Below are 23816 nucleotides of genomic sequence, written 5' to 3' on the forward strand. Positions count from 1 at the left end.
ACAGGAAGTGAGCTCATATCTCAGCAACCCATTCATCTATCATAACCAAACTTAGTAAATGGACTCATGACCCCATCAGGGGGACGCTCAAGAAATCTGGTGACCTTTGACCTCTAGGGGGCGCTGTAATTAAGAAACATGCCTTTTGGCCTGTAGCTGCAGTTGTGCTTAGAATTAAAATGCACTAGTTGTGTCTGGTCATACTGTTGGAGGTCCTTAGGCAGACCCAAGCCAACTTGTGATGTCATCTTTATTGATTCGGCCGCCATATTGCATTTAATCAAAAACACGTACAAGCTTTCGCAGGTCACAAATTTAATCTGTTCTTCACCAAAATTGGCAGAGACAATCTTCAGACCATGCCTGATGAGTGCATTGCTTTCTGGAACAATTGACAGAAGCATTGACCTGCACCAGCCAATCGAAATTTGCGGCGAAGCCGCCAAACAGGAAGTGATTTCATATCTCAGCAACGCATTCATGTATCAAAACCAAATTTAGTACATGTACCTCAGACCCCATCGGGAGGACGCTCAAGAAATTTGGTGACATTTGACCTCTAGGGGGCACTGTAATTGACAAAAATGCATTTTGGCCAGTAGTTGCTGATGCGCATTATTTTGCAATGGAAGTCAATGGCAGCCAATAGAACCGTCTGGTAAAAAGTTATAAAATTTTGCACACTAATTGGGGACAGTCCAATAATTCATTTCACCAAGTTTCATGCCGGCACCTCAAGCGCTCTAGCGCCACCAACAGGCCAAAGTTGGATGTGCGTTCACGCACGTAACTTTTGACCCGTATGGCCGATTGTCAAAATGATCTATCGTTGGAATCCTTGGACCAAGCTGAGTTCAACGCACCCTGTGACGTCAATTTCCGCTATGATGGATTTTCTGCCATATTGGATTTCATCAAAAAACCTGAAATGTCTTCACAGGTCACAAATTTTGTCCAATTGATACCAAACTTCACAGATATCATCTACAGACCATGCCTCATTAATGCATTGCTTTTTGTCTTCGGAACTATAACCATTCGCGCGTAACAGCCAATCGAATTGTGCGGCGAAGCCGCCAAACAGGAAGTGAGCTCATATCTCAGCAACCCATTAATCTATCATAACCAAACTTAGTATATGGACTCAGGACCCAATCAGGGGGACGCTCAAGAAATCTGGTGACCTTTGACCTCTAGGGGGCGCTGTAATTAAGAAACATGCCTTTTGGCCTGTAGCTGCAGTTGTGCTTAGAATTAAAATGTACTAGTGGTGTTTGATAATACTGTTGGAGGTCCTTAGGCCGACCCAGGCCAACTTGTGATGTAATCGTAATTGATTCGGCCGTCATGTTAGATTTAATCACAAACATCAATAAGTTATCACAGGTCACAAATTTCAGCGGATCCTCACCAAAATTGGCAGAGACCATCTTCAGACCATAGCCTATCAATGTATTGCTTTCTGGAACAATTGACAGAAGCATTCGGCTGTAACAGCCAATCGAAATTTGCGGCGAAGCCGCCAAACAGGAAGTGAGCTCATATCTCAGCAACCCTGCCATGTATCATAACCAAACTTACTACATATATTCATTACTCCATTAGGAGGACGCTCAAAAAATATGGTGACCTTTGACCTGTAGAGGGTGCTGCAATTAGCAATATTGCATTTTGATGTGTAGTTGCTGATGTGTTTTATCAGTCTTTTATTTTTTGATGTGAAACTGATGACAACATGTTCCATCCAGTTAATTCTAATGCGTGCGTGCGTGCAAGGGCGGGGCGGGGCAGGACGGGGTGGGACGGGCAGGGGTGATTAGGTGGTGGGGGCTGGCTGGCGGAGGCGGTGACAATACTCAGCCCTGTTTCAGCCCAACAAAATCAGCTATGTTTTGATATGACACTTGTTGAAAGTGTTGATCGCGGGTGTCTGCTGAGTTCTATCTTGTTGCCGTGGCTACTCTGGCCCTATCTGCTTGGCCCCCTCATTGCTGCTTGCAGCTATATTTGGGGGCCTAGCAGCGAAGCTGCGAAGGCACCCATTGTTTTAGTAGTTTTTCCTATTATTATTATTATTATTATTACACTTCTGCCATTGGAGTCTATGGCAGCCCATAGAACGCCTGGCTAAAAAGTTCAGATTTTTTCGTCGAAAGTTTCGGGACACTCCACTGACCACTCACACTCATTTACGGACCTCTAAACCCAGCCGTCTAGCGCCACCAACAGGTCAAAGTTTGGCTGAAAGTTGAAAAGCTGGGTTGAAAGGTATTTGCAAGTCATTATTATTATGAAATTTAGCGCCCTGATTCAGGACCGTCCCATGATCACTCTCACGAATTTACAAAGCTCTATGCCGAACACTCTAGCGCCACCAATAGGTCGAATCTGGACTCACATTTACGCATGTAACAATTGAACGGTGTGTTCGATTTTCACAAATTAAGCACCGTTGGAATCCCTGGACTGACTTGAGTTGATTGACCCCTATTACGTCACTTTTGGCCATACTGGACCTCCGCCATATTGGATTTAGTCCAAACTCTACGAAAAGTTTCAGCGGTTACAAATTTCCTCAGATTTTCACGAAACTTGTTGGAGATGATCTTCTGCCCGAGCCGCACAAACGATACTGGTCAGATTTTTCAATTTCATTTTTGTTTGCCCGTGACAGCCAATCAAATATGGTGACGAGGACGCCAAACAGGAAGTGGACAAACATCTAGGTGATGCTTTGAGTTAACATAACAAAACTCGAGACCATTAGTCGGGACACTGTCCCAATCACTCACACCAATTTTCATGCATATACATTGAACACAGTAGCGCCACCACCAGTTTAGTGCTGCACATGCGTTCATGCGCGTGATCCTTGACTCTTTTGTCTGATTTTCACAATTGAGGTAGCATCTGAATCCTTGGACCATCCCGAGTTCATCGACTCCTATCCCATCACTTTCCGCCATATTGGACCTCCGCCATATTGGAATTGGTCTAAACTCTACGAAAAGTTTCAGCGGTCCCAGATTTCATTTGATTTTCACAGAACTTGGCAGAGATGATCTTCAGACCGAGCCGCACAAACGATACTTGTCAGATTTTTTTATTTCATTTTTGTTTGCCCGTGACAGACAATCAAATATGGCGATGAAGCCACCAAACAGGAAGTGGGCTAACATCTCGGCTATGCTTTAATGTATGAAGTCCAAACTTGGTACAGGGACTTTGTATCTGATTGTGAGGACACGGTAAGAAATTGGCATCATTTGGCCTCTATAGGGGGCGCTGTAATACAGGAAGTGAGCTTGTATCTCAGCAACGCTTTGGTGTACAAAGTCCAAACTTAGTATAAGGACCTGTTACCTGATTATGATGATGCACTAGGAAATTGGAATCATTTGGCCTCCATAGGGGGCGCTGTAATACAGGAAGTGAGCTCGTATCTCAGCAACACTTTGGTGTATGAAGTCCAAACTTGGTACAGGGACATATTAGCTGATTGTGAGGACATGAAGGAAAGTGTTCTCATTTGGCCTCTAGGGGTGCTGTAATAATGAAAGTGAGCTCACATCTCAGCAACACTTTGGTGTATGAAGTCCAAACTTGGTAGAGGGACATGGTAGCTGATTGTGAGACCGCACAAAGACATTGGTGTAATTTGGCCTCTTGCTGTAAGTGCTTGCTGATGCCGTGGCAACGCCATTTCTGCTATAGCGCTCTGCTAGGCCCCCGCATTGCTGCTTGCAGCTATATTTATTATTATTATTACACTTCTGCCATTGGAGTCTATGGCAGCCCATAGAACGCCTGGCTAAAAAGTTCAGATTTTTTGGCAGAAAGTTTCAGGACACTCCACTGACCACTCACACTCATTTACGGACCTCTAAACCCAGCCATCTAGCGCCACCAACAGGTCAAAATCTGGCCGAAAATTGAACCGCTGGGTCTAAAGTTATAAAATTTGGCACACTGATTCAGCACTGTCCCATGATCACTCTCACCAATTTACAGAACTCTATGCCCAACACTCTAGCGCCACCAATGGGTCGAACCTGGATTGCATTCACGTATGTGACCATTGAACGGTGCGTCCGATTTTCACATATCAGGCACCGTTGGAATCCCTGGACCGACCTAAGTTCAATGACCCCTATTACGTCACTTTCCGCCATATTGGACCTCCGCCATATTGGATTTAGTCCAAACTCTACGAAAAGTTTCAGCGGTCAGAAATTTAATCCGATTTTCATGGAACTTTGCGGAGATGATCTTCTGCTCGAGCCGCACAAACAATACTTGTCAGATTTTTCAATTTCATTTTTGTTTGCCCGTGACAGCCAATCAAATATGGTGATGAAGCGCCAAACAGGAAGTGGACTAACATCTCTGTGGCACTTTGAGTTAACATAACAAAACTCGATACCATTAGTCAGGACACTGTCTCAATCACTCACAGCAATTTATATGCATATACATTGAACACTCTAGCGCCACCACCAGTTCAATGCTGGACATGTGTTCATGCGCGTGATCCTTGACTCTTTTGTCTGATTTTCACAATTGAGGTAGTGTCTGAATCCTTTGACCATACAGAGTTCATCGACCCCTATCCTATCACTTTCCGCCATATTGGACCTCCGCCATTATGGATTTAGTCCAAACTCTACGAAAAGTTTCAGCGGTTACAAATTTCATCTGATTTTCACAGAACTTGTCGGAGATGATCTTCAGACCGAGCCGCACAAACGATACTTGTCAGATCTTTTAATTTCATTTTTGTTTGCCCGTGACAGCCAATCAAATATGGCGATGAAGCCACCAAACAGGAAGTGGGCTAACATCTCGGCTATGCTTTAATGTATGAAGTCCAAACTTGGTACAGGGACTTGGTATCTGATTGTGAGGACGCACTAGGAAATTGGCATCATGTGGCCTCTATAGGGGGCGCTGTAATACAGGAAGTGAGCTTGTATCTCAGCAACGCTTTGGTGTACAAAGTCCAAACTTGGTACAGGGACATATTAGCTGATTGTGAGGACATGCAAGGAAAGTGGTCTCATTTGGCCTCTAGGGGTGCTGTAATAAAGAAATTGAGCTCACATCTCAGCAACACTTTGGTGTATGAAGTCCAAACTTGGTAGAGGGACATGGTAGCTGATTGTGAGAACGCACAAGGACATAGGTGTAATTTGGCCTCTTGCTATGAGTGCTTGCTCATGCCATGGCAACGCCATTCCTGCTATAGCGCTCTGCTAGGCCCCCGCATTGCTGCTTGCAGCTATATTTATTATTATTATTATTATTATTCCTCTGCCATTGAAGTCAATGGCAGCCCATAGAACCGTCTGGCAAAAAGTTCTGAAATTTGGCACAGTGATTGGGGACAGTCCAATGATTCATTTCAGCAAGTTTCATGTGGGCAGCTCTAGCGCTCTAGCGCCACCAACAGGCCAAAGTTGGACTTGCGTTCATGCACGTAACTTCTGACCCGTTGACCCTATTGTTAAAAATGAGGTATCGTTGGAATCCTTGGACCAAGCCGAGTTCAACGCACCCTATGACGTCATTTTCCGCCATGATGGATTTTCCGCCATTTTGGATTTTATCAAAAACACTTAAAAGTCTTCACAGGTCACAAATTTTGTCTGATCGACACCAAACCTGACACACTTGATCTTCAGACGAAGCCTCACAAAAGTTATTCCTTTTCGTCTTCGGAATTCAAACCGTTCGCCCATAACAGCCAATCGAAGTTTGCGGCAAAGCCGCCAAACAGGAAGTGACCACATATCTCAGCAACCCATTCACCTATCATAACCAAACTTAGTACATGGACTCAGGACCCAATCAGGGGGACGCTCAAGAAATCTGGTGACCTTTGACCTCTAGGGGGCGCTGTAATTAAGAAACATGCCTTTTGGCCTGTAGCTGCAGTTGTGCTTAGAATTAAAACGCACTAGTGGTGTCTGGTAATACTGTTGGAGGTCCTTAGGCCGACCGATGTCGACTTGTGATGTCATCGTAATGGATTCGGCCGCCATATTGGATTTAATCAAAAACACGTACAAGTTTTCGCAGGTCACAAATTTCAGCGGATCCTCACCAAAATTGGCAGAGACCATCTTCAGACCATGCCTTATCAGTGCATTGCTTTTTGGAACAATTGACAGTAGCATGCGGCTGTAACAGCCAATCGAAACTTGCGGCGAAGCCGCCAAACAGGAAGTGAGCTTATATCTCAGCAACCCTTGCATGTATCAAAGCCAAACTTGGTGCATGGACTCAGGACCCAATCAGGGGGACGCTCAAGGAATCTGGTGACCTTTGACCTCTAGGGGGCGCTATAATTAAGAAACATGCCTTTTGGCCTGTAGCTGCTGTTGTCCTTAGAATTATAATGCACTAGTGGTTTCAGGTAATACTGTTGGAGGTCCTTAGGCTGACCCAGCACAACTTGTGATGTCATCGTAATTGATTCGGCCGCCATATTGGATTTAATCAAAAACATCAAAAAGTTTTCGCGGGTCGCAAATTTCATCTGATCTTCACCAAAATTGGCCCAGACCATTTTTAGACCATAACCTATCAATATATTGCTCTCTGGAACAATTGACTGAAGCATTCTCCCGTAACAGCCAATCGAAATTGGTGGCGAAGCCGCCAAACAGGAAGTGAGCTCATATCTCAGCAACCCTGCCTTGTATTATAACCAAACTTACTACATATATTCATGACCCCATTAGGAGGACGCTCAAACAATTTGGTGACCTTTGACCTGTAGGGGGTGCTGCAATTAGCAATATTGCATTTTGATGTGTAGTTGCTGATGTGTTATATCAATCTTTTATTTTTTGATGTGAAACTGATGACAACATGTTCCATCCAGTTAATTCTAATGCGTGCGTGCAAAGGCAGGGCAGGGAAGGACGGGGTGGGACGGGCTGGGGTGATTAGGTGGGGGGGGGGGCTGGCTGGCGGAGGCAGTGGCAATACTCAGCCCTGTTTCAGCCCTGTTTATCCCGGGTTCTGCTGAGTTCTATCTTGTCACCGTGGCTACTCCGGCCTATACTGCTTGGCCCCCTCATTGCTGCTTGCAGCTATATTTGGGGGCCAAGCAGCGAAGCTGCGAAGGCACCCATTGTGTTTCTTAGTTTTCTTATTATTATAAATCCTCTGCCATTGAAGTCTATGGCAGCCCATAGAACCGTCTGGTGAAAAGTTGTGAAATTTGGCACACTAATTAGGCAGTACTCCATGATTAATTTCACCAAGTTTCAAGTCCGCACCCCGAGCGCTCTAGCGCCACCAACAGGCCAAAGTTGGACATGCTTTCACGCACGTAACTTCTGACCCGTTGCCTCGATTTTGAAAAATGACCTATCCTTGGAATCCTTGGACCAAGCCGAGTTCAACGCACCCTATGACGTCATTTTCCGCCATGATGGATTTTCCGCCATATTGGATTTTAGTGAAAGTGAAACTAATCTTTCACAGGTCACAAATTTTGTCCGATCGTCACCAAACTTGACACACATGATCTTCAGGCCATGCCCCATTAATGCATTGCTTTTTGTCTTCGGAACTAAAACCGTTCGCGCGTAACAGCCAATCGAAAATTGCGGCGACGCCGCCAAACAGGAAGTGAGCTCATATCTCAGCAACCCATAAATCTATCATAACCAAACTTAGTACAAGGACTCAGGACCCAATCAGGGGGACGCTCAAGAAATCTGGTGACCATTGACCTCTAGGGGGCGCTGTAATTAAAAAACATGCCTTTTGGCCTGTAGCTGCAGTTGTGCTTAGAATTAAAACGCACTAGTGGTATCTGGTAATGCTGTTGGAGGCCCTTAGGCCGACCCAAGCCAACTTGTGATGTCATCGTAATTGATTCGGCCGCCATATTGGATTTAATCAAAAACACGTACAAGTTTTCGCAGGTCACAAATTTCAACGGATCCTCACCAAAACTGGCAGAGACCATCTTGAGACCATGCCTTATCAGTGCATTGCTTTCTGGAGCAATTGACAGAAGCATTCGGCTGTAACAGCCAATCGAAATTTGCGGCGAAGCCGCCAAAAAGGAAGTGAGCTCATATCTCAGCAACGCTTTCATGTATCCAAACCAAATTTAGTACATGTACCTCAGACCCCATCGGGAGGACGCTCAAGAAATTTGGTGACATTTGACCTCTAGGGGGCACCGTAATTGACAAAAATGCATTTTGGCCAGTAGTTGATGATGCGCATTATTTTGCAATGGAAGTCAATGGCAGCCCATAGAACCGTCTGGTAAAAAGTTATACAATTTTGCACACTAATTGGGGACAGTCCAATGATTCATGTCACCAAGTTTCATGTCGGCACCTCCCGCGCTCTAGCGCCACCATCAAGCCAAAGTTGGAGTTGCATTCACGCACGTAACTTCTGACCCGTTGACCCAATTGTCAAAAATGAGGTATCGTTGGAATCCTTGGACCAAGCCGAGTTCAACGCACCCTATGACGTCATTTTCCGCCATGATGGATTTTCCGCCATATTGGATTTTAGTGAAAGTGAAACTAAAACTTCACAGGTCACAAATTTTGTCCGATCGTCACCAAACTTGACATACATGATCTTCAGACCAAGCCTAACAAAAGTTGTGGTGTTTTGTCTTCGGAACTATAACCGTTCACCCGTAATATCCAATCGAAATTTGCGGCGAAGCCGCCAAACAGGAAGTGAGCTCATATCTCAGCAACCCATTCATCCATCATAACCAAACTTAGTCCATGGACTCAGGACTCCATCAGGGGTAAGCTCAAGAATTTTGGTGACCTTTGACCTCTAGGGGGCGCTTTAATTAAGAAACATGCCTTTTGGCCTGTAGATGCTGTTGTGCTTAGAATTAAAACGCACTAGTGGTGTCTGATAATACTGTTGGAGTTCCTTAGGCCGACACAAGCCAACTTGTGATGTCATCGTAATTTATTCGGCCGCCATATTGGATTTAATCAAAAACATCAAAAAGTTTTCGCAGGTCACACATTTCAGCGGATCCTCACCAAAATTGGCGGAGACCATCTTCAGACCATGCCTTATCAGTGCCTTGCTTTTTGTAACAATTGACAAAAGCATTCACCCGTAACAGCCAATCGAAATTGGTGGCGAAGCCGCCAAACAGGAAGTGAGCTCATATCTCAGCAACCCTTTCATGTATCATAACCAAACTTACTACATATATTCATGACCCCAATAGGAGGACGCTCAAAAAAATTGGTGACCTTTGACCTGTAGGGGGTGCTGCAATTAGCAATATTGCATTTTGATGTGTAGTTGTGCTTTATCAATCTTTTATTTTTTGATGTGAAACTGATGACAACATGTTCCATCCAGTTAATTCTAATGCGTGCGTGCAAGAGCAGGGCAGGGCAGGACGGGGTGGGACGGGCTGGGGTGATTAGGTGGGGGGGGGCTGGCTGGCGGAGGCGGTGGCAAAACTCAGCCCTGTTTCAGCCCTACAAAGTCAGTTATGTTTTGATGTGAAAGTTGTTGAAAGTGTTAATCGCGGATGCCTGCTGAGTTCTATCTTGTCGCCGTAGCTACTCCGGCCTATTCTGCTTGGTCCCCTCATTGCTGCTTGCAGCTATATTTATTATTATTATTATTATTCCTCTGCCATTGAAGTCAATGGCAGCCCATAGAACCGTCTGGCAAAAAGTTCTGAAATTTGGCACACTGATTGGGGACAGTCTCATGATTAATTTCACCAAGTTTCATACCGGCACCTTGAGCGCTCTAGCGCCACCAACAGGCCAAAGTTGGATGTGCGTTCACGCACGTAACTTTTGACCCGTTGATCCGATTGTCAAAAATTAGGTATTGTTAGAATCCTTGGACCAAGCCGAGTTCAACGCACCCTATGACGTCATTTTCCGCCATGATGGATTTTCCGCCATATTGGATTTCATCAAAAACACTTAAAAGTCTTCACAGGTCACAAATTTTGTCCGATCAAAACCAAACCTGACACACATGATCTTCTGACCAAGCCTCACAAAAGTTATTCATTTTTGTCTTCGGAACTAAACCCGTTCTCCCGTAACAGCCAATCAAAGTTTGCGGCGAAGCCGCCAAACAGGAAGTGAGCTCATATCTCAGCAACCCATTCTCCTATCATAACCAAACTTAATACATGGACTCAGGACCCAATCAGGGGGACGCTCAAGGAATCTGGTGACCTTTGACCTCTAGGGGGCGCTGTAATTAAGAAACATGCCTTTTGGTCTGTAGCTGCTGTTTTGCTTAGAATTAAAACGCACTAGTGGTGTCTGGTAATACTGTTGGAGGTCCTTAGGCCGACCCAAGCCAACTTGTGATGTCATCATAATTGATTCGGTCGCCATATTGGATTTAATCAAAAACACGTACAAGTTTTCACAGGGGACAAATTTCAGCGGATCCTTACCAAAATTGGCAGAGAGAATCTTCAGACCATGCCTTATCAGTGCATTGCATTCTGGACCAATTGACAGAAGCATTCGGCTGTAACAGCCAATTGAAATTTGCGGCGAAGCCGCCAAACAGGAAGTGAGCTCATATCTCAGCAACCCTTGCATGTATCAAAGCCAAACTTGGTGCATGGACTCAGGATCCAATCAGGGGGGCGCTCAAGAAATCAGGTGATCTTTGACCTCTAGGGGGCGCTGTAATTAAGAAACATGCCTTTTGGCCTGTAGCTGCTGTTGTGCTCTGCCATGGAAGTCAATGGCAGCCCATAGAACCGTCTGGCAAAAAGTTCTGAAATTTGGCACAGTGATTGCAGACAGTCCAATGATTCATTTTACAAAGTTTCATGTCGACACCTCTAGCACTCTAGCGCCACCAACAGGCCAAAGTTGGACTTGCGTTCATGCACGTAACTTCTGACCCATTGACCCGATTGTCAAAAATGAGGTATTGTTAGAATCCTTGGACCAAGCCGAGTTCAACGCACCCTGTGTCTTCATTTTCCGCCATGATGGATTTTCCGCCATTTTGGATTTCATCAAAAACACTAAAAAGTCTTCAAAGGTCACAAATGTTGTCCGATCGACACCAAACCTGACACACTTGATCTTCAGACCAAGCCTCACAAAAGTTATTCCTTTTCGTCTTCGAAACTCAAACCGTTCGCCCGTAACAGCCAATCGAAATATGCGACGAAGCCGCCAAACAGGAAGTGAGCTCATATCTCAGCAACCCATTCATCTATCATAATTAAACTTAGTACATGGACTCAGGACCCAATCAGGGGGACGCTCATGAAATCTGGTGACCTTTGACCTCTAGGGGGTGCTGCAATTAGGAAACATGCCTTTTGGCCTGTAGCTGCTTTTGTGCATAGAATTAAAACGCACTAGTGGTGTCTGGTAATACTGTTGGAGTTCCTAAGGCCGACCCAGGCCAACTTGTGATGTCATCGTAATTGATTTGGTTGCCATATTGGATTTAATCAAAAATACGTACAAGTGTTCGCAGGTCACAAATGTCAGCAGATCCTCGCCAAAATTGGCAGAGACCATCTTCAGACCATGCGTTATCAGTGCATTGCTTTCTAGAACAATTGACAGAAGCATTCGGCTGTAACAGCCAATCAAAATTTGTGGCGAAGCCGCCAAACAGGAAGTGAGCTCATATCTCAACAACGCTTGCATATATTAAAACCAAACTTGGTGCATGGACTCAGGACCCAATCATGGGAACACCCAAGAAATCTGGTGACCTTTGACCTCTAGGGGGCGCTGTAATTAAAAAACATGCCTTTTCGCCTGTAGCTGCTGTTGTGTTTAGAATTAAAACGCACTAGTGGTGTCTGGTAATACTGTTGGAGGCCAAAATTGGACATGCATTTACACACGTAACCTTTGACTCGTGTTTCCGATCTTCAACAATGAGGTATTGTTGGAGTCTTTGGACGAAGCCGAGTTCAACGTACCCTATAACAGTGGTTCTCAACTGGTCTGGCTTTGGGACCCACAATTTCCCATGTTCATAAAGTCGCAACCCATATATATATTTTTAGCATTGAAGCCAATGGATATGGTGAGCTACATGGTAAGACAAGCGAAGTGCCTGTAGGCCTACTTGTTTGGAACATGCGGATGTTTGGCATTAGCCTACATTTGTGAAGTCTTCAACTCTTGATGTCACATTTCAAAGTACTCGACAGGTATGACTTTGACAGGGGTGCCTTGTTTCCATGTGGCATTAGTTTTGATGGTTTCATGTTCTCATGTGCCAGCCATCTACTACACACCACACAATGGGGTTCTGTCCTATTTTGTCCTCAGTTTAAGTGAATACATATCCGAGCCTACTGTAGGCTGCTTCAATATTCAGAGTAGCAGCCTACTTGCGTTTACCACTAAAATGATGTCTAACATGACCTGTCACATAAACCTTGTCTATGTCCATGGCAATGACTGATATGTAGGCTACGAATAAAGTTTATCAAAATAAAGGTCCAACATTAGATCTGATAAGGTAGCATTTTAAATTGGCGTTTTTTTTTCCTTTTTTTTTAACCACAAGCTGTGCGACCCACCCAGAATGGTTCCGCGACCCACTTTTGGGTCCCGACCCACCAGTTAAGAAACACTGCCCTATAACATCAATTTCTGCCATGATGAATTTTCAGCCATTGTGGATTTTGTTATAAAACTTTAAAAGTATCACGCCTTACATAGTTTGTCCGATTATTGCGAAACTTAGTAAATATGATCTTCAGACCAAGTTGCACTAAAGTTATCAAACAGATTTTTCAAATTCAAAATGGTTTGGCGCATTCAAATTCAAAATCAAATTCAATTGTCACGACAGCCAATCAAATTCGACTGTGAAGCCGTCAAACAGGAAGTTAGCCCATTTCTCACCAACACTTTAACACATCATAATCAAACTTGGTACATAGACTCATGACATCATCCTGGGTACACCCAACAAATTTGGTGCCCTTTGACCTCTGGGGGGCGCTGCAATGATGTCATATCTTTGTAAGGCTTTTATGTATCCAAACCAAACTTGACTCATAGTGTTATGAGCCCATCCTGATGATGCACAACTGACCCCATCAGGGGGACGCTCAAGACATTTGGTGACCTTTGACCTCTAGGGGGCTCTGCAATTAAGAAACATGCCTTTTGGCCTGTAGCTGCTGTTGTGTTTAGAATTAAAACGCACTAGTGGTGTCTGGCAATAAGTCGACAGAGGACAACTTGTGACATCAACGTAATTGATTCGGCGTCATATTGGAACAGGTTTTCGCAGGTCACAAATTTCAGCTGATCCTCACCAAAATTGGCAGAGACCATCTTCAGACCATGCGTTGTCAGTGCATTGTTTTCTTGAACAATTGACAGAAGCGTTTGCCTGTAACAGCCAATGCTTTCATGTATCAAAACCAACCTTAGTACATGTTCCTCAGACCCCATCCGTAGGGCGCTAAATTTGGTGGCCTTTGACCTCTAGGGGGCTCTGTAATTGGCAAAAATGCATTTTGACCTGTAGCTGCTCTTGTGTTTGGAATTAAAACTCGCTAGTGCTGTCTAGTAAATACTGTGGAAGGTCCTTAGGCTGACAGATGACAACTTGTGACAACGTAGTTGATTTGGTTGCCATATTGGATTTAATCAAAAACGTTAAACAATTTTCACAGGTCACAAATCTCATCTGATCTTCACCAAAATTGGCACAGACCATCTTCAGACCATGCCTTATGAGTACATTACTTTCTGGGACAATTGACGAAAGCATTCGCCAGTAACAGCCAATCGACATTGGTGGCGAAGCCGCCAAACAGGAAGTGAGCTGATATCTTTTGGTTTGTAGCTGATATCTTTTGTCTTCGTGTGTTTGGATATAAACCTTACTGGCTATTGAAAATAGTCTTTTGACTGACACATGCCAACGTTTCATGTCAATGCAATTTAGTTTGATAACAGTCTATGTATAAGGATGTAAAACTTGACGTATTTAAGTTTGTTCATTTAAAAATTAACTGAGTATTCAAAGTCTTTTTTGAGTAAAGAAAGATAAGGCAAACATTTGTAGTTTATTAATCACATTTGAATATAGCATAGTTAGTGATATGTAAGTATATTTTACATAGATTTTACAATCTTACAATCTCACATTTAGGCTAGTTAATCCATGAGTGTGGTTATTCTGTTAACTGTCAGGCTATTTATGGACTAAAAGTCATTACTGCAGTAATTGATAACCTGCTACAACTTTGGTAGACAAACCAATCTTTAAACATGTGTCCTTTTTGTCATGTGATTCACATCATCACATCTTTTCTATGCTTAATATATAAACATCTTAACATGTTTTCTGAATTATGCTGGTTTGTTAACAATAAGTGTTCCAATTGACGAGGTAGAAATTGCATGATGTTATGCAAACAAATACCCTGAGAACTAACCTCCTAGATATAGTATGATAGTATGACATTTATTTGCAATTATTGTATCAAATTTAATGTCAGAGACAGAAAGTTTCACATAAAACAATGATAGAACAAAAAGCAAAGATGTCCAAAATAGTAAAAAAAATAAAACTGAGAAAAAGCAAAAACATGAAGTCATTAAAGCCCCAATTACTTATATTTCCCTTGTATTACTAAATGGTCCTATAATAATCTACAGAACAAAGTCAATCTTCTTAACCGGGCTTGTCATCCCTTAGTCAGTAGATGGCCACATCTACAGCTCATTGCGCTTTGTAATGCTGTCCTGTAGTGCTGTTGTAGATTGCCAAGATCAGCTGCATGAGCCTCAGCAGGTCACAACTCTCCATCTGGTACAGGTGGAGAGGTCACACCCAACACCTGCCACTGACCATCGACGGTGCTGTGGTGGAGAGAGTGAGCAGCACAAAATTCCTGGGGGTGCACATCAGTGAAGACCTCTCCTGGACCACCAACACTACATCACTGGCGAAGAAAGCTCAGCGCCGCCTGTACTTCCTGCGGAAACTCAGGCGAGCAAGTGCTCCACCAGCCATCATGACCACATTCTACCGAGGCACCATTGAGATCATCCTCTCCAGCTGTATCGCTGTGTGGGGCGGAAGCTGCACTGAATACAACAGGAAAGCCCTGCAGCGCATAGTGAACACAGCTGGAAGGATTATTGGTGCTTCACTCCCCTCCCTGAAGGACATTTACACCTCCCACCTCACCCGCAAGGCGACCACAATTGTGAGTGATGCAAGTCACCCCGCTCACAATTTGTGTGATCTACTGCCCTCTGGGAAGAGGTACAGAAGCCTGCGCTCCCGCACCACCAGACTCACCAACAGCTTCATACACCAAGCTGTTAGGATCCTGAACTCTCTCCCCCCTCTCCCCCCTCCACCCTCAGCTACATAACATCCTGGACTTGTGGACCCACAATGGCTGCCTTGCACTACTCCACTTGCACTACTCCACTTGTACACTTGCACACTTTGCAACTTGTTGTTGTTGTCCTGTTGTCCTGAACACTTCTGAACACACTTCTGCTGCTCTTACATAACTTGCACCACTATGCCACTTGCATACTTAGGTCAAACAAAACTACCTCAGCCATTTATTGGCCTGACTTTTGCACTATTATATTGACTGTCTACTGTATGCACAATTGCACAATTTCAACCAAATTTTGCTGCTCTTATTTCTTCATTGTATGTGCCTTCTTATTTTTACTTTTTACATTGTTTACTTGAATGTTATGTTTGTCTCTGGACCTAATTGGTAAAATATGTCTTGTCTCCACCGTGGGATAGTAGGAAACACAATTTCGATCTCTTTGTATGTCTTAACATGTAAAGAAATTTACAATAAAGCAGACTTTGACTTTGACTTTGACTTTTGTTTGATAGGCTGTGTGGCTTGTACATGTCCATAAACCTCAGCAGTCCTCACCATGTATACAGTTAAATATAATGAGTACTCATATAATGTCAATATCTCAGAAGATCTCATAATAACTGATAACAGTTTATGTAGAAGAACCAAATGGTGCAGGTCATTGGGAAGGCTACATGTACGTTCCTGGCGGGTATCCGTGATCCGCTGCAGGACTGGTGCAGGTCACTCGGAAGGCTGCGTTGCTGGTGGATGTCCGTGATCCTCAGCAGGCCCTGTGTCTGGTGCAGGTCACTCGAAAGGCTGCGTTGCTGGCAGGTGTCTGCCATCTGAAGCAGGCTCTGTGACTGGTGCAGTTCATTGCGAAGGCTACGCTGATGGCGGATGTCCGTGATCCGCAGCAGGACTGGTGCAGGTCACTCGGAAGGCTGCGTTGCTGTCTTTTTTTTATCCAAATGGTATTCTTCTGCATGTTTCCTCTCCATTTTCCCCCTTTACACATCAGCTGCCTCCAGAAAGCGTGTTTACTCACATGCTTCTCTGATTGCATTGCTGTCCATGGCTTTCATGTCATTCAAATGCCCTGGTGCTGGTGGCAACTCCACCAATAAAACTGAGAAAAGGCAAAAAAATGTAGTTATTGAAGCCCTAATTACTTCTATTTCCCTTGTATTACTAAATGGTTCTATAATAATCTACAGCACAAAGTCAATCTTCTTAACTGGGCTTGTCAGCCCTTAGTCAGTAGATGGCCACATCTACAGCTCATTGTCCTTTGTAACGCTGTCCTGTAGTGCTGTTGTAGATTGTCAAGATCAGCTGCATGAGCCTCAGCAGGTCACAAGGCAGGTGAGGGTACATAAGCCTCAACAGGCACTGTGACAAGTACAAGTTCCTCTGCACCACCACAACCACCAATGGAAAAGGAGGATGAGTCTCAGCAGGCTCTCCATCCGGTACAGGTGGTTTGATAGGCTGTGTGGCTTGTGAATGTCCATGAGCCTCAGCTGTCCTCACGATTGGTGTGTCCCATGGAATAGACGCATGGACAAGTTCTGTGCACACCTGTGGTAGTGGTCACACCACAACTCTGAAGCATCTCATCAAGTATATTCTTTGAAACTGGGCAAACATTATCTGTAAGGTGATTTTAGAGCAGATGTAAATTTACAATAAAAGGAAACATTCTTTTGTTCCACATGTGTAAGAAAGCAAAATGTCTCAACTATTCATTAACATTGTATAACATATACATCCTACTAAAATATGCATAAACATTTAGATTGCATCTTTTGGAAAAAGGAAAACACGGATACTCACATAACCTGATAAAATCTTGATACTCTTGATAGCATTGCTGGTGGATGTCCGTGATCATCAGCAGGCCCTGTGTCTGGTGCAGGTCACTCGGAAGGCTGCATGGCTGGCAGATGTCCGTCATTTGCAGCAGGCTCTGTGACTGGTGCAGTTCATTGGGAAGGCTGCGTTGCTGGCGGATGTTCGTGATCCGCAGCAGGACTGGTGCAGGGTGCTCGGAAGGCTGCGTTGCTGGCGGATGTTTGTGATCCGCAGCAGGACTGGTGCAGGCCGCTCGGAAGGCTGCGTTGCTGGCGGATGTCCGTGATCCGCAGCAGGACTGGTGCAGGGTGTTTGGAAGGCTGCGTTGCTGGCGGATGTCCGTGATCCGCAGCAGGACTGGTGCAGGGTGCTCGGAAGGCTGCGTTGCTGGCGGATGTCCGTGATCTGCAGCAGGACTGGTGCAGGCTGCTCGGAAGGCTGCGTTGCTGGCGGATGTCCGTGATCCGCAGCAGGACTGGTGCAGGCTGCTCGGAAGGCTGCGTTGCTGGCGGATGTCCGTGATCCGCAGCCGGACTGGTGCAGGGGGTTTTAAAGGCTGCGATGCTGGCGGATGTCCGTGATCCGCAGCAGGACTGGTGCAGGGTGCTCGGAAGGCTGCGTTGCTGGCGGATGTCCGTGATCCTCAACAGGCACTGTGTCTGGTGCAGGCCGCTCGGAAGGCTGCGTTGCTGGCGGATGTCCGTGATCCGCAGAAGGACTGGTGCAGGCCGCTTGGAAGGCTGTGAGGCTGGGCCTGGGCCAACATTTTCTGTATGGTCATTTGAGAGCAGACGTACATTTACAATAAAAGTCTACATGCTATACACAGGTGAAATAAAGCAGCATGTCTTTTTCTTAAAGTTCACATCCTGTCAAATATGGATGAATCAGAATTAGTATGCCTGCCTTTGAAAAAATGTACAGTTAAATATAATGGGTACTCACATATATATAGTCAATATGCCAGAAGATCTGATGACAGCATTTTCGACTCCACACCTCTGAAGTGGTTGGTTCAGTTTTGTCACAAAGTAAGACTTCTTGCACTCAGTCCATTGTATTGTGGTGGTTAATTGTACAGATCCAGCAGTAAAATTTAGCAATATGTTAGTCAAGATTCCATATATACCATTATGAAATGAAATATATAGAGTATAGAGCATCAGTAACTTTTCTGATATAACATCAATAACTCTTCCTTATTTTTCCTTCTTTGTAACTATCCATGCCAAAACATACTTCACAATAATTCACAATAATATAACAAAACAAAACAAATTAAAAATAGTTAATGCAATATCAACAAGTAAAGTAACATGTTACACACCATCTAAATTACAATCGTTGGTGTGGTAACAAAATACTTATAGTACAGTCACAGCTAAAACAAATCAGTCCCACACAAAAGAACAGCCTAATACAAAACCAGGTCCAAATGAGAAACTGAAAACTTGAACAACTTAAAACTTAAACCATTCAATATGTCTTATTTCAAGTAGTTGTACAGGACTAATGGCTGAACATTGTCCTGGGTTGATTAAGTAGCCAACTGAATTGTCCTCACCCAATCTAAAAGTTAGAAACAAAAACAAACTTTCTTCTCTGAATTCTGCATGTCAAAAACTAGCATTTTTTACATAAACAAAATAATTATCTTAAGTCTGTCAATATATTGTCACATTTGTAAATGAAATGATCAACTGATGCGTATTTGAACTACTTTATCAATGCAATTTATCAATGTTTGTTTGGACACAATTTAGTTTGATTTACCATGTGTATTAGACCCTGTTTACAGAACTGCATACCAAGTGGACAGTACTAAATATGTAAATGACTTCTAATATGCAGTTTCATCACTCAAACAAAAATGGTAAGGTGTTCAGTTCAATTGGTATGAAAGATATACACAGTGCTAAGATGTACCTGTCAGTCTTGACAGACATAGAAATCACTGCTTAGAACGGCTTTGTAGTCCCACACAGGAATAGGTGTTGTTGCTGTCTTTTTTTTATTAATCCAAATGGTGTTCTTCTGTATGTATCCTCTGAATTTGACTCCTTTGACACATCACCAGTCTCCAGCAAGCATGTTTACTCACATGCTTCTCTCAGGAGATTGCATTGCTGTCCATGGCTTTCATGTCCTTCAACTGCCCTGGTGCTGGTGGCAACTCCACCAACCAGAATGTCCTTGGAGAACCTGCCCTTTTCCAAGAAATATTGATGTTGCAGCGAGATGTAGGCTGGTCTCTGACCTGTGTTAACTTAAAGGCAACAGAACTGATCCCACAGTAAATGATAGAGATTGTCTGTAATCAGCACTATTTAAGTGATGTACATATGGTATCATGACTTTACTGTGCCAAAGCATATGTCATTAAGACAACAATAAGGGTGAAGCAGGAACACTTTTTGTGTCACACTACTGTATATGTTGAAAACTGTGAGTTAGCTGCAAATTGGTGGTGATTTGGACACCTTTGATATGCATGATGAACAGCAATGGCATGACTGTCCACTTGGTATAATTCCATAATTCATGAAAATGTTGACCAAAAAAGTTCCCTGTATAGGGGCCATTTTCCAAAAGAAGTTACACTTTTAAGATGCAGTTTTTGTTTTCTTCTCTGGTTTTTCACCATTCTTACACAATCTCTAGACAATTCATTCATACACAATTTTTCATTCACTTCATTGAAGATTTAAGGTATTGTTGTCCTTTAACTCAGTGTTGCAATAATAATACCAGTCTTCAACTGACTGTAATATCTGTAAAATAATATGGTTAATTTTATTTTACTGCACTGAAATTGAACAGCTGTGTTTGCTGTTATTGACTGTTATCGTCTTAACTGTAATTCACTGATAATGTTAAGGTTCACAATAACGATAAAGATAAAAACATTTATTACGCTATATGTGCTATGTCTGTCCATTCATTATAACTTTAATTTGGACTCTTGTTAGCATTTAAAGCATTACACATAACTTGGTGTAATGGTGGTGTAATACAACCAAAATGAAATAATTTGACAAACATTAACAAGCCATATAGCTTAAAATGCTTGAGACAATTACAGAACGATCCAAAATCACCTAGATAGTAAATCAACTGTATTGTTTTCTGATATTTACACATTCATCTGTATATCTTTACCGTTATTTGCAACTTCTTTTGGAAAATGGCCCCTATACCCCTCCCATGCCCTGCAAGGAGCCGTCCAGTGTATGCTCTCTCCTTGCCACCACCCACCCACCCATCTAAACCCCAATTAGCGGACGGACTATGGAGTAAACTCATAATGACATCATAACATACCCAGAATATAAATACTTACCTATTCAAAGACAAATGTCATTAATCACAGAAAACATTACAACAGTGAGATCAGGATTGCTTCATGAAAACTGTAGTATGTCTGCACAACTTCAACAACAACATCTTCTGTGCCTTTAATGTAAACATGATCTATTAATGTACCTTTTTCAGTTGTAGCTGCTTGCACGTGCTGATTGTATCCATGCCGTTCCAGTAACTTGAGAATTGTAGAAGATACGAAGATGTCCTCATTGAAGTCTCCCATGATGAGCTTTCTCCCTGGATGCTTCTCAAGTTCAAAAATGACCTGTAATAACTGCTCTCGAAACATGTCAATCTTATAAGAGCTGGGCCTATACAACACAGCAGCAGTCAAATTTGCATGAGGTATTTCAAAATACAGACATTCCAAATTGCATCTTTCTGGAATTGACACCTGCACATCAATGTTTTCTGAACAATACACACCAACTCCACCTCTTTGTTGTTGTTTCAGCGCTGCAAAAGCCGGCTCAGAGTCATCGTAACAGTTCCCCCTCGGATTGTGTTTGAAGACGTATCCTGGAAGTTGTGGCTCTTCATCAGTGTCTACATTGAGCCATGTCTCTGTTAGGCAAATACAGTCAGCATTCATGAGAGCTTTATGGGATTGAACATCCTGAATGTGAGCATTCAAACTCTGCACATTGTGAAGTGCTACTGTGCACACAGGGTTCATGTTGGATGAAACAGACATTCCAAAGTTAAACTCAGGCAAGCTTTTCATAGCCGAATCTACTTTGTTATCACAAAATATGGCAGATTCTTTTAAGTCCTCAATTATCAGCCCACCAAGAGTTCTCACGCGACTCAACGCAACATATGCTTGCCCTGGAGCAAAGATCTTCTTGAGTGATACAACAGCCCTTTCAACAGTAAGCCCTTGACATTTATGTACAGTTACTGACCAGGCCAGGCTAATCGGCAGTTGCCTTCGTACACCACCATTATTAGCCACTTGTTCCTCCTGCACTTCCACTATCGTTGAACGTTCGGAAACCCTTTTTGCTTTTGACCTCTGAATCTTTCCTACATTAGGGTCTTCAAACTCCACATGGATAGCTGCAGGCATGTCATCGTCTTGTTGACTTTGAATGATTTCCACGATTGTGCCACATGCTCCGTTGACAAGGCCATCAGACACATCTATGTTTTTCTTCAACATGACCCTTGCTCCAACACCCAATGAAACACATTTAGGCAAGCAAGAGTTGAAAACTTTTGTGTGAAAGCCAACTTTCCGTTCCATTCTTCCAGTTTTGGGATTTCGGACAAAGTCTTGAGCACGTATGCTGATTGCGTCTGGGCAGATCTCTTGCAGTCTCTTCACGTTATATTCATCAACCTCCGCATTTGTAGCATACACATGAATGTCTGTAGATTCCTCACCAGTTTCACGCTGCCTCAGTGTGAGAACATCACAGTCGGCGAGAGGTTCGTTCTTTTTACGGACTCTGAGACGATTAAGCATTTCTGCAAATGCTGCATTTTCTTGTCTAACAACTTTAGTCAGTTCTGCAACCTCAAAGTTGTTGTCCCACAGGTTGGCTCCTTTGTTTTCAGCAAAAAGAGGCGTGCCTTTCACGGGCTTGAGTTGGAAAAAATCACCCACACAAATCAGGGAAACTTTTGCAAACAAGGAATAATCACCGGTCTGCTTGATTTGACGCAGTCTACCATGAATGTAGGCCAAAAGACGGTGGTCGACCATGGACACTTCATCAATGATCAGTATCTGCAAGCTGCCCATTTTGGTTCGCAAAGAATTGACTTTCTCATCACCTAGTGGTTGATATGGCAGTTTGACATTTGCACCAATGGAGAATGTATTGTGAATTGTTGCAGCACCAATGTTATATGCAGCCACTCCTGTAGGTGCTGTTAGAAGCACAGTGACGTCCTCAGGATTTTCTGCAATCTGTGACAACAGCCTTGTAGATTCGTAATGTATCGCTTTGATTAAATGGCTTTTCCCCGTTCCTGCTCCACCAGTAATGAATAATCGCAACGGTTCAGGATTTTGTCCAAACAGTTTCTGCAAACACCACTTACGAACAGCATAGAATATGGCAGACTGTTCTTCATTTAATGATCGTAATAAATGCAATGCATCTTGTCTGGGCATTGACACATGATTTGTTTCCAAAGTGCATGTAGTCTGCGGGTTTGCTGTCAGGTCAGGAATGAGTTTGTCATCATCATCACCTTCATCATCTACAACTTTTTCTTTCATCAGATCCAAACAACGAAGCCGCTCCCTTTCTGTTTCAGGACATATCTGAGCCCAGGCATCTTCTAAATCAATTTTGTCTTCCAGCAACTGTTTAGCTCTGTCAATCTCATCACTTTCTTTTTCAAATAAAGCTTTGTTGGTATCCACAATCGACTGCACTCTTTGAACATCAACACCACATTTCACTGCACCATTTTTATAGAAATCCTCATATGTATCAAACTGGGGTGGTTTGAGGTGACAGTCTTCATAGTAAGGCAGAAACAGTTGCAGCAATGAATGGAAGTACTTTTCGGGGTTTTTTGTGGGAGAAAATCTTGGATACCTCACAACAGCAGGTTCAGTTCGGGTCCTTCGTTTCACAAAGCCGCAGTTGTTGTTGAGCTGTATTATGTCATGTGAATCTCTTTCAGTTGGAACCTGTGACTTTGATAGAACTCTGTATTCAGAACAAAAACTGGCAAGGCATAAATCCTCAAATTGTTCATTCTGGGGTCTGCTCTTATACCTCTCAATTACATTGGTCATCCAAATGCTGCTCTCGTCATTACACTGTTGGAACTGGGCTTTATTTTGGAGTACGTGCAAAGGTAAACTCATCCTAACAGGGTTATCACCAACTGGAATGAACTGTACGTCACGAGAGCATTCTTTCAAGTGCATATGTGTTAATCGATACACTGCCTCTTGGGCTGAAACTTCTCTGTTGTGTAGGTATACACTTCCAAGCTGTTTGAATGCTGCTTTTGCATCAAGGTTGCCATTCATTGACTCGTCTTGGGCACGTTGTAAGAGCAAACCCATTTCTTGTTCTGCTTTTGTGATGTACGACAGTATGTAGACTACAACTGAAAAGGCATCTGTGACATACTGGATATCCATATTGCCTTGCCAAGTACGGAGTAAGTCTTTGTTGTACTGGTTCACCCAAATGTCTCCAGGATTTCGTTTCAGGACAATGCTTTTCTTTTTGGAACATATGTTGTACGCCTTTTCAAACAAACCTTGATCTAT

Source organism: Alosa pseudoharengus, unplaced genomic scaffold (genome assembly GCF_046254945.1).
Source record: "Alosa pseudoharengus isolate Yale_2024_CS ecotype anadromous, Long Island Sound unplaced genomic scaffold, YU_APseudo_1.1 YU_APseudo_1.1_scf_1, whole genome shotgun sequence".
Classification (NCBI taxonomy): domain Eukaryota; kingdom Metazoa; phylum Chordata; class Actinopteri; order Clupeiformes; family Clupeidae; genus Alosa; species Alosa pseudoharengus.